Consider the following 22360-nt stretch of genomic DNA (forward strand, 5'->3'; position numbering starts at 1 on the left):
GTCATACTTTTTTAGATAATTTCAACCAAACAGTAATAACCGAGGGAGGAAATATTAGAATAGACTTAACTTGCACTTACTGGATATTACTTTGAATAATAAGTAGAAGGGGCTAATAAAAGTACCCATCATATACGGTTGTTTTAAGGATTAAATGATTTAATATATGAACAATGCCTAGAATATAATGATGTTTGTCCATCAATTGAACAAATCGTATAATACTAGATCTTAAGAGCCCACTGTAACTGTTCAGTTGTTTTTCAATGACACTGACTTGCTGAATAACCTAACCCTTCTAAAGAACATCAAAGCCTAACAGAAACTTTAATTCTTTAAAATCTTTAGTATATTGCCTTTTTATTTAAGAACATATGCAAAATGCAACTCCAAAAGGGGGGAAAAAGCCCTTACTCCCCACATCAGTGGCTACTGCACATGAAATAAGGAGACAGGTAAGAAATGCATACATGGTCCTCTCTTGCCCAGGTTGAATGCCACCACGGCTACAGGAGATCTGATATACACTGGTAGTATTCCCCCTACTCCCCTTCCCTCGAGTAAACATGTTAAATTTGTTTTGTTTTAATAGAGGTATAACTTAATACAATACACAGATCTTAAATGGTTGGTTTATGAGTTCTGATAATTATACACAGTATATCATATTTGAGTCAAGTGCTACAACAATCCTTCTCACATCACAGAATATTGTCCCAAAGAGAAAAACTTTGTAATAATTTAAGTTTTAAAATATAATAATTAAGTTTTAAAATACATCCACAGAAACTGATTCAACCCATAACTGACCTATTATTCTTATAATGTGGCTATGATAAAAGCTAAACAACTTTTTATTGGCTGTTCTAAGCATCCAAGCATAACTTAAAAAACTAAAACTATGTTCCAAGTTACTTCTAATTAACAAAACGTCTTTTAAAAAACAACTTGTGGGGGCTTCCCTGGTGGCTCAGTGGTGAAGAATCCACTTGCCAATGCAGGAGACACAGGTTCGATCCCTGGTCCGGGAAGATCCCACATGCTATAGAGCAACTAAGCCCATGTGCCACAACTACTGAGCCTGTGCGCCCTAGAGACCGTGCCCCACAACAAGAGAAGCCCCCGTAATGAGAAGCTCCCTCAGAAATGAAGACCCAGCACTGCCAAAAATAAATAAACATTTATAAAAAACTTAAAAAAAAAAAAGTGGATTGAGATCTCATGAGTCTACCTTACCTCAGAAGTTTATTTGAGCCTAAATTAATGCGGTTCATATGATAAATTTACCTTGAATTTTCAAATAGAGGATAACAATCAAATATAGCTCCCTAAGATATTTTGTCTTACTACTTTCCACTCTATTGCATATTAAAATGGTAAGGGAGGAAAAATAGGCCCCTTGAGAGTCCGTTGGACTGCAAGGAGATCCAACCAGTCCATCCTAAACGAGATCAGTCCTGGGTGTTCATTGGAAGGACTGATGTTGAAGCTGAAACTCCAATACTTTGGCCACCTCATGCAAAGAGTTGACTCATTGGAAAAGACCCTAATGCTGGGAAGGATTGGGGGCAGGAGAAGAAGGGAACGACAGAGGATGAGATGGTTGGATGGCATCACCAACTCGATGGATATGGGTTTGGGTAAACTCCGGGAGTTGCTGATGGACAGGGAGGCCTGGCGTGCTGCGATTCATGGGGTTGCAAAGAGTCAGATATGACTGAGTGACTGAACTGAACTGAACTGAGCCTTATTTTACAACAATGTGTTCCTGACACAAAAGCTGAATCTTATTTTAAGCATAATTACTAACAGTAAAGCAGTTCTGAAAAGTTTCTCTGTCGTACTCCATATAGTATATATTAATAGATATGCTTATCCCTTTACAACTTACAAACTGAAATGCAATGTTAAATTACAAATCATTAACTACTTATTTTTCCTGCTATAATTATTTCTAGGAAAATTATTTCCATAAGTCACATAAAAGTTATTTTTAGAATTCTAGTTAACTGAAAGGTGTGCAATATGAAGCTAGAAGCTATCCCATACATGGAACGTGACAGGTGAAATAAAAGTGACATACAGATTTAGAAAGTATCAAAAAAGTAGCCAAAGCAAATCTGAAGTTGCCCAGCTCACAAAAGGAACATTGAGCTAAACTGGCAGTAGGAATAAAGGAATCAAGTCAGACTAACAAGAGAAGACAACAATTAAAAACAAGTTAGCAAATTCCAGAACTTCACCATTTAATTTCATTTTCTAGGAATATTTGGAGCTTTTCTCGGCTTTCTGGGAGTGCTTTCAACTCACAGGCACTTAAGGCTCAGGTGAGAAGAAAAACTCAGCCACTGATTCATTAGTTACATAAGCCTTACATTCAACAAATTTTAACAGGTTTAAATTTAACAAATACTTTCCAAATATGTCACAGTTATATCCACATTATCAACTTTTATAATCAAATTATGCTTTAAATACCAACCATGCTCATAGACTTCTATGACTTTCTCATTTAATAAAAGATTTTATATTTCTTACTAGATTTTTTTTTTTTCTTAAAAAGTGTGTTAAATGTTTGTCTGGTTTCTAAACTGATGATTCATATCGGGAGGAAAGCAGAAATAGAAGTTGCTTGAATTTCCCAGTTGATAAAGTGTTAATTATTTATTATTTAAGAACATCTGCCCTAATATATATGTCATATAATCATCCCTCTACAAACCAAATTAATGCAGCCTAAAATTTTATTTTCTAAAGTGAAAAGGGCACAGAGCTACAAAAGCATGAACTACAGAAATAATGAGAAAGAATGCTCAAAAAGATGGGAATTTTAAGAATAAAGGAGAAATGAACAGGAACACTGGAAATATTTACTAGGTGAAAGGCCCTGTACTAAGCACTTAATGTATATACTGTTTTTTAATATAGAATACCAGAATTCCATCCTTAGCTTTGCAACTTAAAAGCTTAGACTTCAGGTTAAGTTACTGAATCTCTGAACCTCAAATACTTTTGTTTTTCTATAAAATAATAAGACTTGCTGCAATTTCTTCACTGGTTGTTTCAAAGATCAAATGAGATATGAGGAAATATCTTTAAATTATAAAACTGCAAAGGGGTCTACAGTTGTAAATAAGGGGCTGTAATGATTTGAAGTTGCATAAGTTAGAAATGTCCTGTTTTTTTTAGTTTAAATGTCTCATTACAAGGCAACTCAATACAGTGTCTTGATAAACAAATTATAAAAGGAATTTCAATATATTAACTTAAATTCACTTTAGCATAAATTTTAGGTTCCATTTAACACTTTTAAATTTTCTGCTAGTACTGCCAAACTAGAAAGCCAAATAACTGAGGAACTACTAAAGTTCTCTACTTCTCCAAGCAATTTAGACCTCTCAACTTTCTTTGATATTTTTATACAATACCAACTCTTCTCGACAGAAAAGTTTACATAAATTTATATCTCACTTTGTAAATGAAAACATCACATTCTTCAAAAGTAATATTAAGAACTGCTAGTAATCCTTCCACTTAGAAGCAACCCTATCAATTGCTTCATTTGGCAAAGAAATTCGCAAGCCTTAACACAGAGCTATGAAGCTGCTGTACCTTTTACTCTGGCAATCCTAGTCTAACACTACACTCTAAAATCACAAACCAAAGGAAAAGGTAAAGTATACAAAGATACTTACAACAGTGCTGTTTAGAAAATGATATTTAGCGTGATGAAATACTACCTGTATAGCTTTTAAAATAAGCACCCATTGACATAAAAAATGTTATAAAAGAGATCACAGATCAGTATGGAAATACTGATTCATAAGATCTAATTATGTTCATATGTACATTAACAGGGAAAGATAAATTCCAGTTGACAGATATAATACAGAAGTAACTTTTTTCTATTAAACCATTCAAATTTAAGAATAATTCTGAAAATATTTCAAGCCAGATACATTAAGCTCCCACTGAGTTTAAAAAAAAATCTTTTTAAAGGAATGTGAACTTTAACTATTTAAATGGAAGCAAGTTAGAACCACAGAAAAATGTTATCAAGTCACTGATGTGTGTATGCTTAGTCGCTCAGTCGTGTCCAAGTCTTTGCGACCCCATGAACTAATAACACAGAAAAATATCTTATCAAGTCACTGATAGTATGAGCAATACTCTTAAAATCCAAAGCATAATTTATTAGTGCACTGAGCTGAGGTGTTTAGTGTATTAGTACCCTCAACTAACTCAATCAGTTTTTCTCTAGAGTAGTTGTTAATTATGAAATAATATATCCACAACTGTTCAAGCCTGCATCTGTGAACCTCTAAAAATTTAAGTTGCTCAACTAACTGGTTTTAACGAGTACACCGAACAATTACCTTCTTCCTAGGTCTCTGGATGAATACGATAAGACTGATTTCCTGTTTCAGAACTCTGCTGCTGTTAAAATACACACACACACACACACACACACACGCACGCACACACCCCTCCCTACAGTGCTGCTCCCACTAAAAAAATCTAAGATTGACTACTAATGACAAACAAATAATAACATTCAAAAAGATTATCAGCTCAACAATATGCATTAGACATTTATCAACATTATAAACTTGAACTAAGCCAAATACTAATTTTCTACCACAGGCTTTCTTAATAAAGCATGTTAAAGACTGTAAAAGTTTAAATTATTTTAATCCATTATTACACTAAAGTACATAAGAGGGTGTCTTTTATGCTCTAATATTCATATTCAATATTAAGATTTAAGCATAACTTCTGTAATATCATTCTATGACAAAAGCCATTCTTTCATCATTTATTTTAATAGAAGTAACTACCTAAAACATTAGTTTTGGCTACTTTATAGCTATGCAAAAAGATAAAAGGCCAGTAACTTTTACAGAAAAAAAGACATTCATAGAGTTAAGGTACACAAGATGGCAAGGGATTTGTCAGTAGTATGACAACAGCTTAGTAACATTCAGTGCCAATTGACTCAATATTAACAAACTGCATTCTGGAAGAAAAAAAAAGATTCCAAGATTTGTAACTGAATTGACCTTTTAGATACAATTATGAACAAATTTTCTAACATCCAAAACTACCACACACAAGCTAAGAAAAAAAAAGTTCTAATACAAATGTGTCTTCAACAAGTGCATTTTCCTTCTCCTATTAATACAGCCAAAACTGCAAAAATTTTAAATTTACTTCTAACAATCAAATCTACCTTTTAAAGAAAGTCATTAATTTGATCCATTTTAAAGGAAAAAAGCTCCAAACAAGTGTGTACTTACTGCTTCATTTTATATTTGGCTTTAACATTATAAAATCTAATCTCTTTATTTCATAGCTTAAGTCAGAAAATCATTTAGAAGTGATTTACTTTTTTCCTCAATCAGCAAAAATAGTGTTGCCTCAATGCAGTATTTTAATCTGGGTAAGAACAATATGAACTAGAAATTCAGGTAGATTTTAAAATATGAAGGCTAACATATTGGCATTCGTTCCTTGATTGGAAAGAATCATGTTACTGATCTTATGATAAGTGCCTTGTTCTAATACTGTATGATTCATATTCCCACTGATGGTATTTTAACCATACCAATTTAAAACTGCTTGAATAAGTGTATCATCCAGAAGATCTGAAACTACATATTTGCTAAAATACTAGCAAAAATTCATCTTAAGATTTAATAAGATACAGTTTTAGAATATAGTAACAGCTGTAAGAATAAGTCTACACAGCTGGCTTTGAACTGTTATCACTCTTAATTCTAGACAGTGTGTTCCATTTTAGTATGAACCCAATTACTGCAACTAGGGGAAGAGACACAATTACTGACCATGATTAGTTATGGAATCTTCATATCCAAAGGAGAACACAGTAAAAAATCTTGGAAAATAATTAAGCTGAAACATTAAAAAAAAAAAAAAACCTTAGTAACTTTTTCATCCAGTAAATAAACTTTTAAAAACACAATGTTTAACACACAGAAAGACAAAAATACCTACAGTTAGATGGGAAGGAGAGAAATGAAGAGGGGGAAAAGCTCTTATTAATACCTCACACCCTTTAAACACTATTAAGTAAACAGAATGGGTGAAGACTTTTAAACCTCGAGTATTTAGATAAAAAATCTCCCCTACATATGCACCACACTCCATGTAAGAGCTATAATTTATGTATGTACTATCTACCCCACCCCCAAAAAAGGCCATCATTCTTATCATGGCCTACAATTCAAGAATGAACAAATTCTATAAAGTGATACTAGTAAAACAACTTACTTTAATCAGACATTAACTTTAAATTGGCAAGACATTTCTTACACAAACTAGAAACCCCAGACACAAAGCTGCATTTGAGAACATAAATTCAAAATCATATCTAAATATTACATCTGATCATATTAATCACACTTGGCATAGTAACAAACTTCTCAGTAAAAAACAATGTCAACATAATAAAGTAGATTAAAATCAATCAGATCCTATTAAGCCCAATATGCAATTTTAAAGACGTCTAAGAAACAAAGACTGAATTCTTAGGGGTGATAAGAAATTAACAACTACTGCTGTGGTTGAAAATCTAACACCAAGATTTTAGAGGAAACTCATTTACTAGCATACTGACAATAACTGAACTACAGAAGAAAGCAAAGCACTTGAAAAATATTTAAGCAAATTTTTAAGTAATAAAATAACTTATTCTATCAAATTCTTGGTTGAGTTCTAGAATAATGAATTTCTATAAATCAACTCTTAGGAAAACTAAAGCTTAAAAACCTTATACAACCATAGTACCAAAATCTTGTATAACATAGTATCTCAAGTTAAAACATTATGTTTCCACTTAAATATCCAAACAATCTTAAGAAAATACATGATAAAAGTCAGACTTTCATTACATAATATTTAGTTCCCAAACAGTATCTTCAAATTTTAGTAGAAAAGTATCAACACTGGCATAACCATTATTTTATTTTGCAAAAGCTTAAAATTTGATATTTCTTTTTAAAAACTGTAATTAATACATGATTCCAAAAGGAGAAGTCTCAAAACCACTTACATCACTAGATTATCTTAACTTTTTCCTATATTTGTATAACAGATGGCAAGGCTTACTTCTTGGACACTATACAATAATCACAATCTGTGTGACCTTTTCAGCACCAAAAGGAATCCAAATAGCCTTAATAACCAGCAACAGTATGTAGGTTCCTTAAAAAACTAAAAACAGAGTTACCATATGATCATTCAGTCCCATTCCTGGTCACATATCTGGAGAAAAACAGGATCCAAAATGATACATGCACCTCAAAGTTCACTGCAACACTGTTTACAGTAGCCAAAACATGGAAGGAACCTAAATGTCCATCAACACAGGACGAGATAAAGAAGATGTGGCACATATACACAATAGAATATTACTCAGCCACTAAAAAGAATGAAATACTGCCATTTGCAGCAACATGGATGTACTGAGAAATTTTCACACTGAGGAAAGCACAAAGAGAAATCTCATATGCCATCCCTTATATTCAGAGTCTAAAAGGAAATGATACAAATGAACCTATTTATAAACTAGAATCTGCCTCACAGACTAAAGAGAACAAACTTATGGCTTGGGTGGGGCGGGAAAGCAAGGAAAAGGGATAGTAGTTAGGGAGTTTCAGATCACCATGTACACATCACTATGTTTAAAATGAATAATCAACATGAACATATTCTATAGCACAGGGAACTTTGCTCAATGTTATGTGGCAGCCTGGAGGGGAGGGGAGTTTGGGGGAAAATGGATACATATATATTCACTGACTCCCTCTGCTGCCACCTCAAACTATCACAATATTGTTAACTAGCTAAATTCCAACATAAAATAACAACTTTTAAAAATTTAAAAGAAAAAAAGAGGGTGAGGACTCAAATCAATAAAGCTAGAAATGAAAAAGGAGAAGTAACAACTGACACTGCAGAAATACAACTGACACTGCAGAAATACAATGGATGTAAAGAGATTACTTCAAGCCCATATGCCAATAAAATGAACAACCTGGAAGAAATGAACAAATTCTTAGAAATGCACAACTTTCCAAGAACCAGGAAGAAACAGAAAACATTAACAGACCAATCAGAAGTAATGAAATTGAAACTGTGATTAAAAATCTTCCAAAGTCCAGGACCATATAGCTACACAAAAAATTCTACTGAACATTTAGAGAAGAGCTAATACCTATCCTTCTCAAACTCTTCCAAAAAACTGCAGAGGGAAAAACACTGTCGAACTCTTTCTATGAGGCCATCATCACCCTGGTGACAAAACCAGACAAAGATAACACAAAAAAAGAAAATTACAGGCCAACATCACTGATTAACATAGATGCAAAAATCCTCAACATAATATTGGATTGGCCAAAAGCTTCCTTTGTATTTTTCCATAAAACAATACAGAAAAATCTGAACACTTTGGCCAACCCAATACGAGCAAACTGAATTCAGATCCATTTTAAAAGGATCATATACCATGACCAAGTGGAATTTATCTCAAGGATGCAAGGATTCTTCAATATATGCAAAATCAATGAATGTGACATACCACATTAACAAATTTAATAATAAAAACCACATGGGGCAGTCGCTGGCAGTCCAGTGGTTAAGAATCCACCTTGCAATGCAAGGGACACCAGTTTAATACCACATGCCATGGAGCAACCAAGCCTGTGCACCCAACTACTGAGCCAATGCTCTAGAGCCCATGAGCTGCAATTACTAAGTCCACCCACTGCAATTTTGAAGACTACACACCTAGAGCCTATGCTCCACAACCAGAGAAGCCTAGTGGCTTGTAGTCAATGAGAAGCCGACACACAGCAATGAAGAGAAGCCCCCACTTGCTACAACTAGAGTAAGCCCATGTGCAGCAATGAAGACCCATCACAGCAAAAAATTTTAAAAATATATTTTTAAAAAATGGTCATCTTATAGATGCAGAAAAACTTTTGACAAAATTCAACACCTATTTATGATAAAAGAAAAAGGGGGGCTCTAGAAAGTGGGCATAGATGGGACCTATCTTAACATATTAAAGGTCATATATGAAAAACCCACAGCAAACATTATTTTCAATGGTGAAAAACTGAAAGCATTTCCTCTAAGATCAGGAACAAGACAAAGGTGCCCACTCTCATCACTATTACTCAACACAGTCTTGGAAGTACAAGCCACAGCTACCAGATAAGAAGAAATTAAAGGAATTCAAATTGGAAAAGAAGTAAAACTGTCACTGTTTACAGATGACATGATACTATACTTACAAAATCCTAAAGATTATATCAGAAAACTATTAGAGCTAATCAATAAATTTAGTAAAGTTGTAGGATACAAAACACAGAGAAATCTCTTGCATTCCTACACAGTAACAATGAAAGATCAGAAAGAGAAATTAAGGAAACAATTTCATTTACCACTGCAACAAAAAAAGAAATAAAATCCAATTCTAAGGAGGCAAAAGACTGTACACAGAAAACTGTAAGATACTGATTAAAGAAATCAAAGACAACACAAACGTATCGAGAGATATACCGTGTTCTTGGACTGGAAGAATCAATATTGTGAACATGACTATACTACTTGAAGCAATCTACATATTCAAGGCAATCCCTATCAAATTACCAATGGCATTTTTCACAGAACTAGAACAGAAAATCTTACAATTTGTATGGAAACACAAAAGACACCGAACAGACAAAGCAATCTTGAAAAAGAAAAACAGAGCTGGAGGAATCAGGCTCCCTAACTTCAGACTATACTACAAAGCTGCAGAAATCAAGACAGTATGGAATTGGCACAAAAACAGAAATATAGATTAATGGAACAGGACAGAAAGCCCAGAAATAAATCCATGCACCTATGGTTAATTAATCTATGACAAACAAAGACAAGACTATACAATGGAGAAAAGACACTCTCAATAGATGATGCTGGGAAAACTGGATGGCTACATGTAAAACAATGAAATTAGAATGCTCTCAAACACCATACACAAAAGTAAACTCAAAATGGATTAAAGATCAAAATGTAAGGCTGGACACTACAGAGCTCTTAGAGGAAAACATATGCAAAACACTCTTTAACATAAATTACAGCAAGATCTTTTTTGACCAACCCCCCAGAGTAATGAAATTAAAAACAAAAATAAATAAATGGGACCTAATGAAACTTAAAAGCTTCTGCAGAGCAAAGGAAATCATAAATAAGATGAAAGGACAGTCCTCAGAATGGGAGAAAATATTTGCAAACAAAGCAACTGACAACAGATTAGTCTCCAAAATATACAAACAGCTCATGCGCCTCAAGATCAAAAAGATAAACAACCCAATAGAAAAATGGAAGAATACCTAAACAGGAATTTCTCCAAAGAAGACATACAGATGGCTAATAAACACATGAAAAGATGCTCAACATTGCTAACGCAAATCAAAACTACAGTGAGGTATCACCTCACACTGGTCAGAACAGCCATCATCAAAAATTCTACAAACAATAAATGCCGGAGAGGGTGTGGAGAAATGGGAATCCTCCTACACTGTTGGTGGGAGTGTAAATTGGTATGGCCACTATGGAGAACAGTATGGAACTTCCTTCAAAAACTAAAAATAAAACCACCATATTACACAGCAATCCCACTACTGGGCATATAACCTGAGAAAATAGTAATTCAAAAAGACATACATACCCCTATGTTCACTGCAGCACTATTCACAATAACCAGGGCATGGAAACAACCTATATGTCCATCAACAAATGAATGGATAAAGAAGATATGATATATATAAACAAGGGAAAATTACTCAGTCATAAAAAGGAATGAAATTGTGCCATTTGCAGATAAGTGGATGGACCTAGAGATTGTCATACAGAGAGAAGTAAGTCAGAAAAACACATACTATACATTAATGCATATATGTGGAATTTAGAAAAATGGTATAGATGAACTTATTTGCAAAGCACAAATAGACAAAGAGGTAGAGAAAGAGAACAAACATAAGAATACCAAAGGGGAAGTGGAGGTGGGATGGATTGGGACACTGGAATTGGCATATACACTACTATGTATAACAAAGATAACTAGTGAGAACTGACTGTATAGCATAGCACAGAGAATTCTACTCAGTGCACTGCGGTGACCTAAACAGGAAGGAAATCCAAGGAAACAGGGATATATGGATATGTGTGGCTGATTCACTTTGCTGTACAGCAGAAACACAACACTGTACAGCAACTATACACACTCCCCCAAAAAAAGGAATTGAAACAATTATATCTCACTTGGAAAATGTTACACTAACAAGTAATTTTGTTTAAAAAAGAGAAAGTCTGTTTCTTTTGCAATATTTGTGTTCTAACTACATGAATTAATAAATTCACTGAGAATTATCATTTACCTAATAAGGTTAAACTCATTTCCATGTTTTAGTAACTGATACTTAAAATTTGATATATACTATCACAAAAATTAATAGATTATTAATGCAAATGCACAGCAAACCTGCATCAGTTACTATCACCAATTACTATGACCAAGGCAACCAAGTAAATATAAATTGCTATCATTCAAAATATGCTCTGGGTAGGGGTCCCTAACCTCAGGGATACAATGCCTGATGATCTGAGGTGGAACTGATGTAATAAATAACAGAAATAAACTGCACAATAAATGTAGTGTGCTTCAATCATCCCAAAACCACCTCCCCTATTCTGGTCCATACAAAAATTGTCTTCCATAGAATCAGTTCCTGGTGCCAAAAAGTTTGGGGATCACCACTCTAGGGAACAGTAACATCTCGACAAGTCAAACACTTTCTAATTAAAGAGAGGAAAGCAACACGGTTATAATAACTTTAACACAAAATGATGTGATAAGTTTAAGCAAATGACTTCTATATCCATTTTCAACACAACAGAAGCACTACTCCTACCATAGCAAAAGAAAATCTGACAGATCAAAAGTAGCTAAATTCTATTTTGCCTCACTTCAATATTATTAAAATATGCTTAAATTTTAAATATGCAATAGCTATCGTATAGTAAGGGAAAAAAAGCTGCTAGACATCAAACTTCAGCTACTTTTGTGTAACAGATTATGACCTTGTGAATCAAAATAATGACAGCCTTTTCGAATATTTAGGTCACCTTAAATTCACAGTAAGGAAAATCAGAAAAGAACAGGAAAAAAAATTGGCCAAATATTAGAAAAATGTTTAATGTGTAACTACAGAGACACAAATATTTCTGATGACTCTGTCATTTAAAATAATTAAGGAAATTATGAGGTGCTTTGGAAATTGTTAAAACGCACACACACTTTTAAGTTCAAACATACACACACACCTTTCAGTTCAAACACACACATCTTTAAGTTCACTATGATGAATTATATTTTAAAATAGATTGATATTAACAGAAACTAAAAGCTAACATGGAAACATGAAGTTTCAGAGAAGTAGAACAATGAGTACTTTTTTCAAAATTCTTTAATTAGTTTTTGTAAAAGAAATTTTCTTAAGTACAGTAAAGAAAATGGAGCTTTATATTCATATACTAAAATAAACACCATATTTATTCAATTAAATTGTAGCAACAAGTGCTATTTATTTTTCTTAAAATGTGAAGTTATCACATAATTAGCAGCCCTGGTTTTAAAATATTTATCAGTATCTCTGACTAGCTCCTATAATTTCACAAAGAATCAAAACAGTCAAAACTTAAATTTCATAAGGATTTTTAAAATAGGCCAGGAAGGGGAACACATGTAAACCCATGGCTGATTCATGTCAATGTATGGCAAAAACTATTACAATATTGTAAAGTAATTAGCCCCCAACTAAAATAAATAAATTTATAAAAAAAAATAAAATAGGCCTTGACATCTATCTGCCTGTGCAAAGTTGGGAAGCAAAGCAAATTGTAACATCAAGCAAACAGAAAAAAATCATAGCAAACAATCTATTCCTAGAACACTTTCGTAATTATGTTTGTCCTAAAAACAAAACAAAACTCAGAATCCACTAAGCTACTCCCTTGGCATCTTCCAGTCTCTGGACTAATCTAAAACTCTGTCCCAATTTTTTCTAAAAACTTCACACATTAATGCAAGTTGTTAAATGTAGATAAGTAAAGCACTTATTCAATGGGCTGACAGCAAATTTAGGGTCTCGGAAAGAATGCAACACATGCATCAGAGAACCTTAGCTGGCCCTACTTTCTTCATCTGGAAAGAAACAAGACATTTTTATAACTTGTCAGAAATTTGCCATTTTACATCAGCATATTTAACCTCACCACATCTGACTATAACAAAAGCAGCTTTAGAATTAAAAAAGTATAAGACTAAAGAATGCATTAAACACCACAGAACAAGTAACCTGTAAGTAAAGTATCTCCTAATTACATAACTAAAGGAAGCAAGCTAAGAATTACTTTTAAAACTACTGGCAATATAAAAATTAAAAAAAAATGCTTTAATAAAGCATATCCATCCTATTAGAGAAGTTTTATCCAACATCCTTCTGAATACCTCATATAGTGCAATATACTTAAGTTGAAAACATCTTCAGCCTTTTCTGACAGAAGTTCAAAGTAACACTTTCACAATCAACCAAGTAATACATGAGCTGCCTTCAAATAAACCTTTTTTTGTTACCAGGGAACTTTTGTGGAAAAAGTTCTTATAAAAAATACTAGCTAGCAGCAGTCAAAAAATACAGATGTTAAAAGCCTAGCTCTATCATTTATTAGCAATTTGACCTTCTTAAATACAACCTAAGGGCAAAGGTACTGACTTGTATAAAATATCATACTTACTATATACCAAACACTTAAACCTCTAAATCAGAGTTTCTCAACCTCAGCAGTGTTGGCAATTTGAGCTAGACAATTATTTGTTGCAGATGAGGTTGTTCTGTGAGTTGTAGGATGTTTAGCAGCATTCCTTGCCTCTACTCTGAGACAGATGCCAATAGCTTCCTCCCTTTGCCCCGCCTCCCCAAGCTGTGACCACTAAAAATGTCTCTAGACATTGCCAAATACCCAGACAAGGCAGCAGGAGATCACCCCCAGTTGGCAACCAATATTCTGAAAATATATTCTCCCAACAAACCTAAAAAAGCAAACCAAGGGTTTTTACCACGTTAGAGATGTGAAAACCAAGGTTCACCAAGGTTAAGTACTTTGTCTTTTATTATATAACTGATAAATAGCTGAGCAAGGACTTAAGCTAGACTTTAAGTCTAGCTAACTCCCAAATCTATACTCCTTCCATTCCACTATGCTTTTGTAAAACTCATTGTCTCGTCTGCAAAAATTAGGATAACAATCGCCATCTGAGCTATTTAGGATTTACAAATAAAATGACATGTATGTGTAAATTCTATTAAACTAAAGGAGATAACATATTAAGGATTTGCTTGACAAGAGATTCCCCTGATGCTGGGAAAGACTGAAGGCGGGAGGAGAAGGGGACAACAGAGGATGAGATGGTTGGATGGCGTCACTGACTCAATGGACATGAGTTTGAGTAAACTCTGGGAGCACAGGGAGGCCTGGCGTGCTGCAGTCCATGGGGTCGCAAAGAGTCGGACACGACTGAGCAACTGAACTGAACTGAACTGACAGGAGATAATGTAATACAGTGGTTCACAAAGTGTGATCCCCAGACTACCATCATCAGTACCGTCTGGGAACTTAATAAAATACAAATTCTCAGGCCCCAACTCAGATGTTAACGAATCTGAAACTCTGGAGGTGGGGCAAGTAATCTATGACTTAAGTCTTGCAAGTTTTTTACATGCCCATCTAAAGTTTGAGAACCACTGATGTACATAATGGCACTGCATCAGGTGCCTAAAAACCCAGCACCCTCTTTGGATTCAATCTTCTGGTAGCCTTTAACAAGTTACTGATTTTTTTTTTTTTTTTTGGAGCTATGATTCCTGTATAAAAAAATGAGGGAAGTAATGCTTGCACCATCTTTTAGGCTGCTGCATTTTTCTTGCAAAATCAAATGCATTAATAATTATTAAAGGCTTTGTTAATGAAAAATGCTAAACAAATATAAGACACAGGATATATGCTAGCTAATTCTATTTCATTTTTCAAAAAAAGTCCCTTCTGGCTTAAGTCCTCATTTCTTCATCTTTCCTATTTCATAAATGAATAAGTGAAAATGTTAAATAAATTTTACAACAAAGCTAAGTTAAGCCTGGCAAAGTACTGTTTTCACATTATAAAAGAAAAAAAGTCTACACATTTCACTTTAACTCTGATAGATTCAAAGTCACTGATAAATACATATTTAAAAAATAAACACCTAAAATATATCAAGCTTGGTAACATTCCCCAAACTTCATTTTTAAAGTAGAATAAAGATTTCCATTCTATTTATTTAATCTCCAGTAAGTTCCAAGTAAACAGAAGACTCAAACAGAACTGTCTCACTAAATTCATGACAGCAAAAGAATTTTAAATGAAAAAAAAAAAACCTATATATATTTAAAACAAGGACTTGTTTGCAACTCAACATGTATGCTGTACTTATAAATCACTTTAAGAATATATCTGATTCAGGACTTCCCTGGTGGTCCAATGGTTAAGAATTCATCTTCCAATGTAGGAGACAAAAGCTCCATTTCTGGCCAGGAAATTAAGGTCATACGTGCTGCAGGGCAACTAAGCCTGCGTGCCACAACTAGAGAGCCCATGCACCACAATTACTGAGCCCATGTGCTTTAGAGCCTGGGCTCCACAACAAGGGAAGCCCGTGGACTACAACTAGAGAAAGCTCGATCACTGCAATAAAGACCCAGAACAGCCAAGATTTTTTTTTAATTCAGGAAAAAAACCATATGTATCTGATATAAGGGCTACCTGCTTCAAATCACAACCCACTTCATAAGACCTTAAATAATTACATCTTCCTTAAAAGATCAAAAATACTAAATATATAAAATTAGCAGAATGCACTTAACACTAGTTAATATTTAGTTTATGTAGTTATTAAATTATTAATGATTTAATAACTTAGTCGATTAATTAATTAATACTAAAGAGAGAACCTTGTTATATTCAGCCTAAAAACATACAAAAAGCAAAAGAAATAAAATTGAAAGCTATTCTGAAGGGGTTCAATAACACTAAATCAACTGTAAGTTTGGGATAGTGATATAAAACAAAATTTAGGTGCATGTAACATAAAATAGAAAGAGAAAGTGAGGGAATTTTAGACAATTAAGTTTTCCTAGAAGTTGTCAAAATGCACAGTTCAATTCTGCAACCTAGACTTGGACCAAAAATACAGCTAGTTTATCCAACATATAACAAAACATGTAAAAATCATGTAATCAGATAGTTGCATACATAATTAGACAGCACAATTCATTCTGTAATACAAAACAAATAAAAACAAACAAAAACCTCCCTGGAAATCAAGTGCTTCACTACTGAGGGCGCTGTGACACAGCAAGGAGACCAGAACAGGGAAAGAAAAAAAAAAGACTGATCCCTATACACAAGAAATGGCCTTTAAGAAGCAAGTCTCAAACTTATTCTATTTTTCCCTATACCTGGTAAGAATAAAGAAAAAAATCTTTTAGCTGTTCTTCCCATTTCTAGGGCCTAAAACTGGATCAAAAGTGAAAATGGGAAATAATACAAAGGTTTAACCTAAATAAAACTCCCATATTAATGCATTGTCAGATTGTTTTAAGTGCAAATGATAATGTAATAAATGTAACTTGGCATTCAAAGCTGCATGACTCCTCCAAATTTCTGAACTTAAAAAGAAATGCTACAGTACCTTCACAGATAGTTTAAGTAACTGTTGTATCATATAATAAATGTTTTGAGACAGATTACTCTGTGAATAAAATATATGATATTTTAGTTGACCTGTCTTTAAAGAAAATTTAATATTTTAACAAATTTTTATTTTAATATTATAACAAAATTTTATTTTTTCTACTTCATATAGAGGAAGTTTTCATCATACCTTAGTATTTAAAGCAAATAGTCTTTGATTAGTATGATTAATGCTTCTATAGTATGAGGAAGCAGAGCTTCAAATTATTTGTGATGAAACAGCAAAATCACAGACATTTTATACTCAGAGCTCCTAAAGGAATACCCCTATTTTAAAAAATACTTTTAGCATGAACCAATTAATATGGCAACATATCCAAAACTGAGGAAATTCAGTTAAAATCACTGCTCCTCCCATACATGAAGACAAATAATTTCTCATACGTGGGTAACCTGGAATTTTATAATTTTTCAGAGCAGCAGTGCCCATTTAAATATTTACAAGGTGGCAAGTGCTATGCCATTACTTATCTCATTTATTCTTCAAAATAAACATTATATGGGTGGGTACTATTATCCCCATTTCACAGATAGTATAGATTGAGAAAAGTTAAGCAACCTACACAAAGTCATCCAGCTACTAAGTGTCAGAGTCAGGATTCCAACACAGGCAGTGTTGGTTCCACAGCCTACACTGCCACCTTAAAACTAAAATGAAACAATGTACAGTGTGGAAAAAACTCATACTCAATATTTTAATGTGATTTAAAACAGATTTAACCTTATTTAAAACTTATAAAACCATACCCACCAGGTGAACTCTTCTTTAAAGAGAAACTCAGTTTTTAGCAATATGACTATAGTTGCCTAATTTTGTATTTACATACATAAACGTATTCAAACACTTTTAAGTTAGATTCACTGTCCATAGCTGAAGTGATGACTGCTACAATAACTAAGTGTGTAACAACTTAAAATATGATACATAAATAGTCTTTTTTCCCACACTACATACAAGCTAAGAACAATTTTTTGCTGGAAGGTACTGCCATAGTATCCAAATCTGCCAAAACGACCAAGTACACATCTAATACCCTGAAGATGTCCACTCATCTCTGAATGCAAACTGTTGCAAATGAAGTGAATCTGTCTTAACTATACTGAACTAAATTAAAACTTTCCATACAAAATTAATTCACCCCTAAGTTATGTTTATTTTTCTTAAATCAGTATTTTTCCAACAGTCTTTTTAATTCCAATGCAAATTATTTTAAAAGAACCAAATTGCTAATAGCTTTTCTGTAGCCAATGAAAAAATTCCAAAAATTAGGGAATAGCAGGTGGATAGTCAAATCCAATATACTAATTTCACCTTTCCTGACAAACAAAAGTATTTTACATTAGTACATGCATATATATAGTCTATGCTTTGAGAATCACAGACCAAAACACTTTTGACCACCTAGCAAAATATGCATGTGGAAGTAATACGGCCTATATAAAAGAATTAAGGTCATCAGTTTAGGGTTGTTCAGCCTAATAATATTGATATTTCTGATAGCAACTGTGTTAATTTTAGAGTTACCAATTAGAAAGCAATTATAAAACTGAATATTTACAGAAATAATTTCTGATGCCAATCTCACAGTCTGATACATCTTAAGCCACTATCCTTAGAATAAATCCTAACACTTTTTCTTAATGAAATCAGACCACAAAAGAACACTGACTTTACTTAAAATCATGTTTATCTAACAGAAAAAGAAAGGAAAAAAGAGTGACAGTTCTATGAAATACAAATAGAACTTCGGAACAAAGAGTGTCTACAGGAAAAAAAGTACACCAAATAAATTTTTTTCATTATCATTAATAACATTTTTCTGGAAGCTAACTTCTTACAGTACAGCCAAGGCCTAACATTCCAAGTAAGTGAAAAACTGTCATAAATGTGCAAACTTCTAAATTTCTTTTTACAAACTCCAATTTCACATACAATATTAATAGAAAAACGTTTCTTACACTGCTGTCTTACTAGAAAGGTTGAGGTAAAAATTTAAAAATAGAATGTCTGAGAGTGATTTAACATAGAAATTTTGTGAATTGATTTTCCCATAATAAATATTCTTAGATTAAGTCACTGAAGTGATTACTTAAATGGCTTAAAAATTATTAAAAAGTATTAAGCTATCACCACATGAACAAATAGCAAATGGGGCAAATCTCAAAATGATGACATCTGAAAATCAGACTTCCAAAAAGTATTTTGTGACATTAAGAGGTTTGTCCTTTTTTTTCGTGGTTTATGGAAAAAGACAGATACTATACTGCACCACACAAGAATTAAAATATCACCAGCTACCTTCGATGCTGTTAAAATTCTAAAAGGTAATACATACAAATGCATCTTTCTCTACTATCTCTCTAAAACTATATTTAAAAATAACGTGGTTATGTCTCACCATATTTTATATTTACTATTTCTTTAGTGTATCATAAGCAATCTTAAATCTGCACTGATGACTACCTATAGTGCAAACTTTTACAATGAACAGCAGTAAATTCCTTTTTCCTTATATTAAGAGTTACATAAACCGTAAATTTCTCAGATGTGCTTTATTCTTTAATACGCTTTATGAAAATGAAGTCTGTAGATTATCCGGTAACAATTAGGTGGCCCAGTCATTTTGCACAGGAAAGAAATACAACTTAACTGATATAAAAAGTGTAAACTAAAAACTTTGAGTAGAATCTTTTTTTAAAAAAATCTTCACTATACAGTCATTTCAGTAATCACTAATCTTAAAAGATAACAGCTAACTTCAACAGTCACTATACTCTCTATGAATTAAAAAGTTTTCCCTATGAAGGTTAATTATTTGAAAAGATGCAAACTTATCAAACAATTAAAATTCAATAAAGCCTAAAGTGTCCATGAAATCTAAAGACAATGAATTTTTTATAGTCTCACGTTCAGTACTACTTTCCAGACTAATATTAAGGATAAACCCCCACCAACAAATTATTTTTAGAAAAATTCAATTTTGCAAAAAAAAAAAAAACAGTCCTCAATTCTCCTTTAAGGAAGTCACTTCATTACTGACTTTTATAAAAATACTCCAATCACTACTTTCATTAAAGAATTTAACTTTGAGAAGGCTAACTGCTGAAATAGATACTACAACTTGCCAGAGAAAAAGCCTTCAATGGCCATTTTAATTTTTCCCCCACCACAATAAACACAAAACACTGAAGTGAAACCAAGCAAACCAAAGTGCCTTGGTGTATCAAAATTATTGGAAGTGCAACTATCAAAAAGGCAAACCCTTTACTGACTTTCCTAACATGATTTTTTTTCATATCAACATTTGGCTCAATAAAACCACAACTCTAGAAATTAAGTGTTATTAGTCATTTGATGCAATATATGATAACGCTTTCTATGCATACCATAACTAAAAGGACAGTTTTAGAGAAAGTTGTAAGTCACATAAATTTCACACACAGAGGCACACACCCTGAAATCAAAGGAGAAATGGCTAACCACCGCACTGCTCACATATAAAAACCTGGTATAATAATGATAGTCTTATAACTCTGATAATTTTAAATCAAATGAATAAAGCAAAAATAGCATAAACATACTCTGAATACTAAAAGCAATCTAACAAACAGCATTTTAGAAAATTTTTTGAATGGGGGTTTACTTTAAAAAGTTAAACATTTAATTAATCTGGTCCTATACATTCTAGATGACTGTCAAATCACACCAACAGACTACTTCTGAAATGTTACAAATCAGAAGAACCAAGTACGTATTTTTCAGGATTATCTTCTGCGCAAACAGGTCAAGTTCAGCTTTAGTGCTTTTTCAATTAATGCAACTCCAAAATTTCCAAATATTCTTTTAAAATATTACTTTTAAACTTAACAGAAAACTTGTGTGTGTGGTAAAGCTACTTCTTCAGTAACTTTTATCTTCACTTCATAGCAAAAACTTGGGCAAAATCAGCTGCAAATACTATGTATGTATGTATGTATGTGCAGATACATAATCCAAAGGAACAAAACCTCTTCATGTATGTAACATTTTTCTTCAAAAATATCTTCCCCACAGTTTTTAGCTAGACATACAGACACTTTAGTGTCACTCTACTATTAGGCAAAATGTTTAGTGATACTTGCTAAGAAACCATTTTTTTTGAGTATACTCTATTAACACCTACACAACTGCTTAGTTTTAACTAAGTATTGTCCTCTGCTACAATTAACATCATCAATTTTTTTATCTTAATAGAAACCTTAATAAAATGCTTCAGTCACCTCAGACCAATAACTTAATCCTATTTTTCATGCCTTATACACTGGCCTACCAGTGACTCCCAATTCCTAACATATTTCCCATTCTGCGAAAAAGGAGGGCTCTATCCCCCATCTTTGATCAAAATTTGTTCATTATACCTGAAACTGCGAAGATTCATGCCTTTCAATAACCACTATCTTCTGAAATACAAAAGCCTAACTTTCAGACAGCCAACTGTACCCCACTGAAATTCTTGGGTTTCTGTCTTATTCAACAAGCTGACTCAGTAAATTTAATACACCATATGAAAAAAGCCAACACACCTACAATCCAAAGATGGAGTAATCCACTCTTGCCAGCATTTCTGGTTATTAGCTGGTAAATTATACTTGATGTTCTACACAGGTCAGAGTAAAATTAACGGATACCCCAAGATGTCACAGGACCTGAAACCTAAATAAAGTTGAGTATCAATTCAAATATCACAATCAATACTTAAATTTCAAGTGAAACTGAAGTTTAATCTCTGCAATCACCAAAGGTACACACAATACCCTTGAACCTACATAACATTATCATCTGAGATCAAAAACCACTCAATCTCCACTCTATTATGTGTCAGAAGAGCACTGAATCTACAATGCTACTGAACTGTAAATTTCATGTCCTGTCCTCCATCATCTCAAGGAGACAAAAAAAAAAAAGAAAGCAAATTTAACAAATCTTAAGAGAGTCTTTGAGAAGTATCATGGTACTATTGATTTCAAACTGCAAAACTTCTAAACGCGGTTTCAAGTTGTAATTAACTTAGTTTTAACACATAAACCTACTTTTGCCTTCAAATGAGCACCATATATGCTACAATGATTCTCTCTAAAGTTATGCAAATCAGTTCACAACTCACATTTTAAAAGAATCTATCAATGCAACCCAGGAAACTAAAAACAATCACTGCAAGATTCTGATGCAATAAGCCGTACGTGCAACACTAATTTTCCTTTTAATCTGATCTATACCCTTGATCTAGGGCCTAAAGCCAAGATTTAATCGAAATATGCTCAAGCTCAAAGCATCTACTTTTCTGTTCATTTAGTAGACCGGATTACCAAGTTCACTAATCCACTAACAGTGTACTGGATTCTGCGGACAATAGCCCTTAGAAAGAGACCCATCGGTGCCTTGACACTTGCAACCAGGCAAGAG

General features: G+C 33.2%; 1 protein-coding gene and 1 long non-coding RNA gene across 6 annotated transcripts in view; both read right to left on the reverse strand.

The window, feature by feature from the left end:
- PTEN (phosphatase and tensin homolog) overlaps positions 1–22360 on the reverse strand; it is a 94981-nt gene that overhangs the window by 71532 nt on the left and 1089 nt on the right. The gene's annotated exons all lie outside the window — the stretch shown is intronic.
- On the reverse strand, positions 4808–22054 carry LOC145532203 (uncharacterized). The gene is made up of 2 exons (XR_014073085.1): positions 21988–22054; positions 4808–5913 (listed from the first exon to the last, which is right to left on the reverse strand). It is a non-coding gene; the product is annotated as an uncharacterized LOC145532203 (long non-coding RNA).

The sequence above is a fragment of the Giraffa tippelskirchi genome, chromosome 2, assembly GCF_054371585.1.
Source record: "Giraffa tippelskirchi isolate mGirTip1 chromosome 2, T2T-mGirTip1v1.2.pri, whole genome shotgun sequence".
NCBI classification, from domain to species: Eukaryota; Metazoa; Chordata; class Mammalia; order Artiodactyla; family Giraffidae; genus Giraffa; species Giraffa tippelskirchi.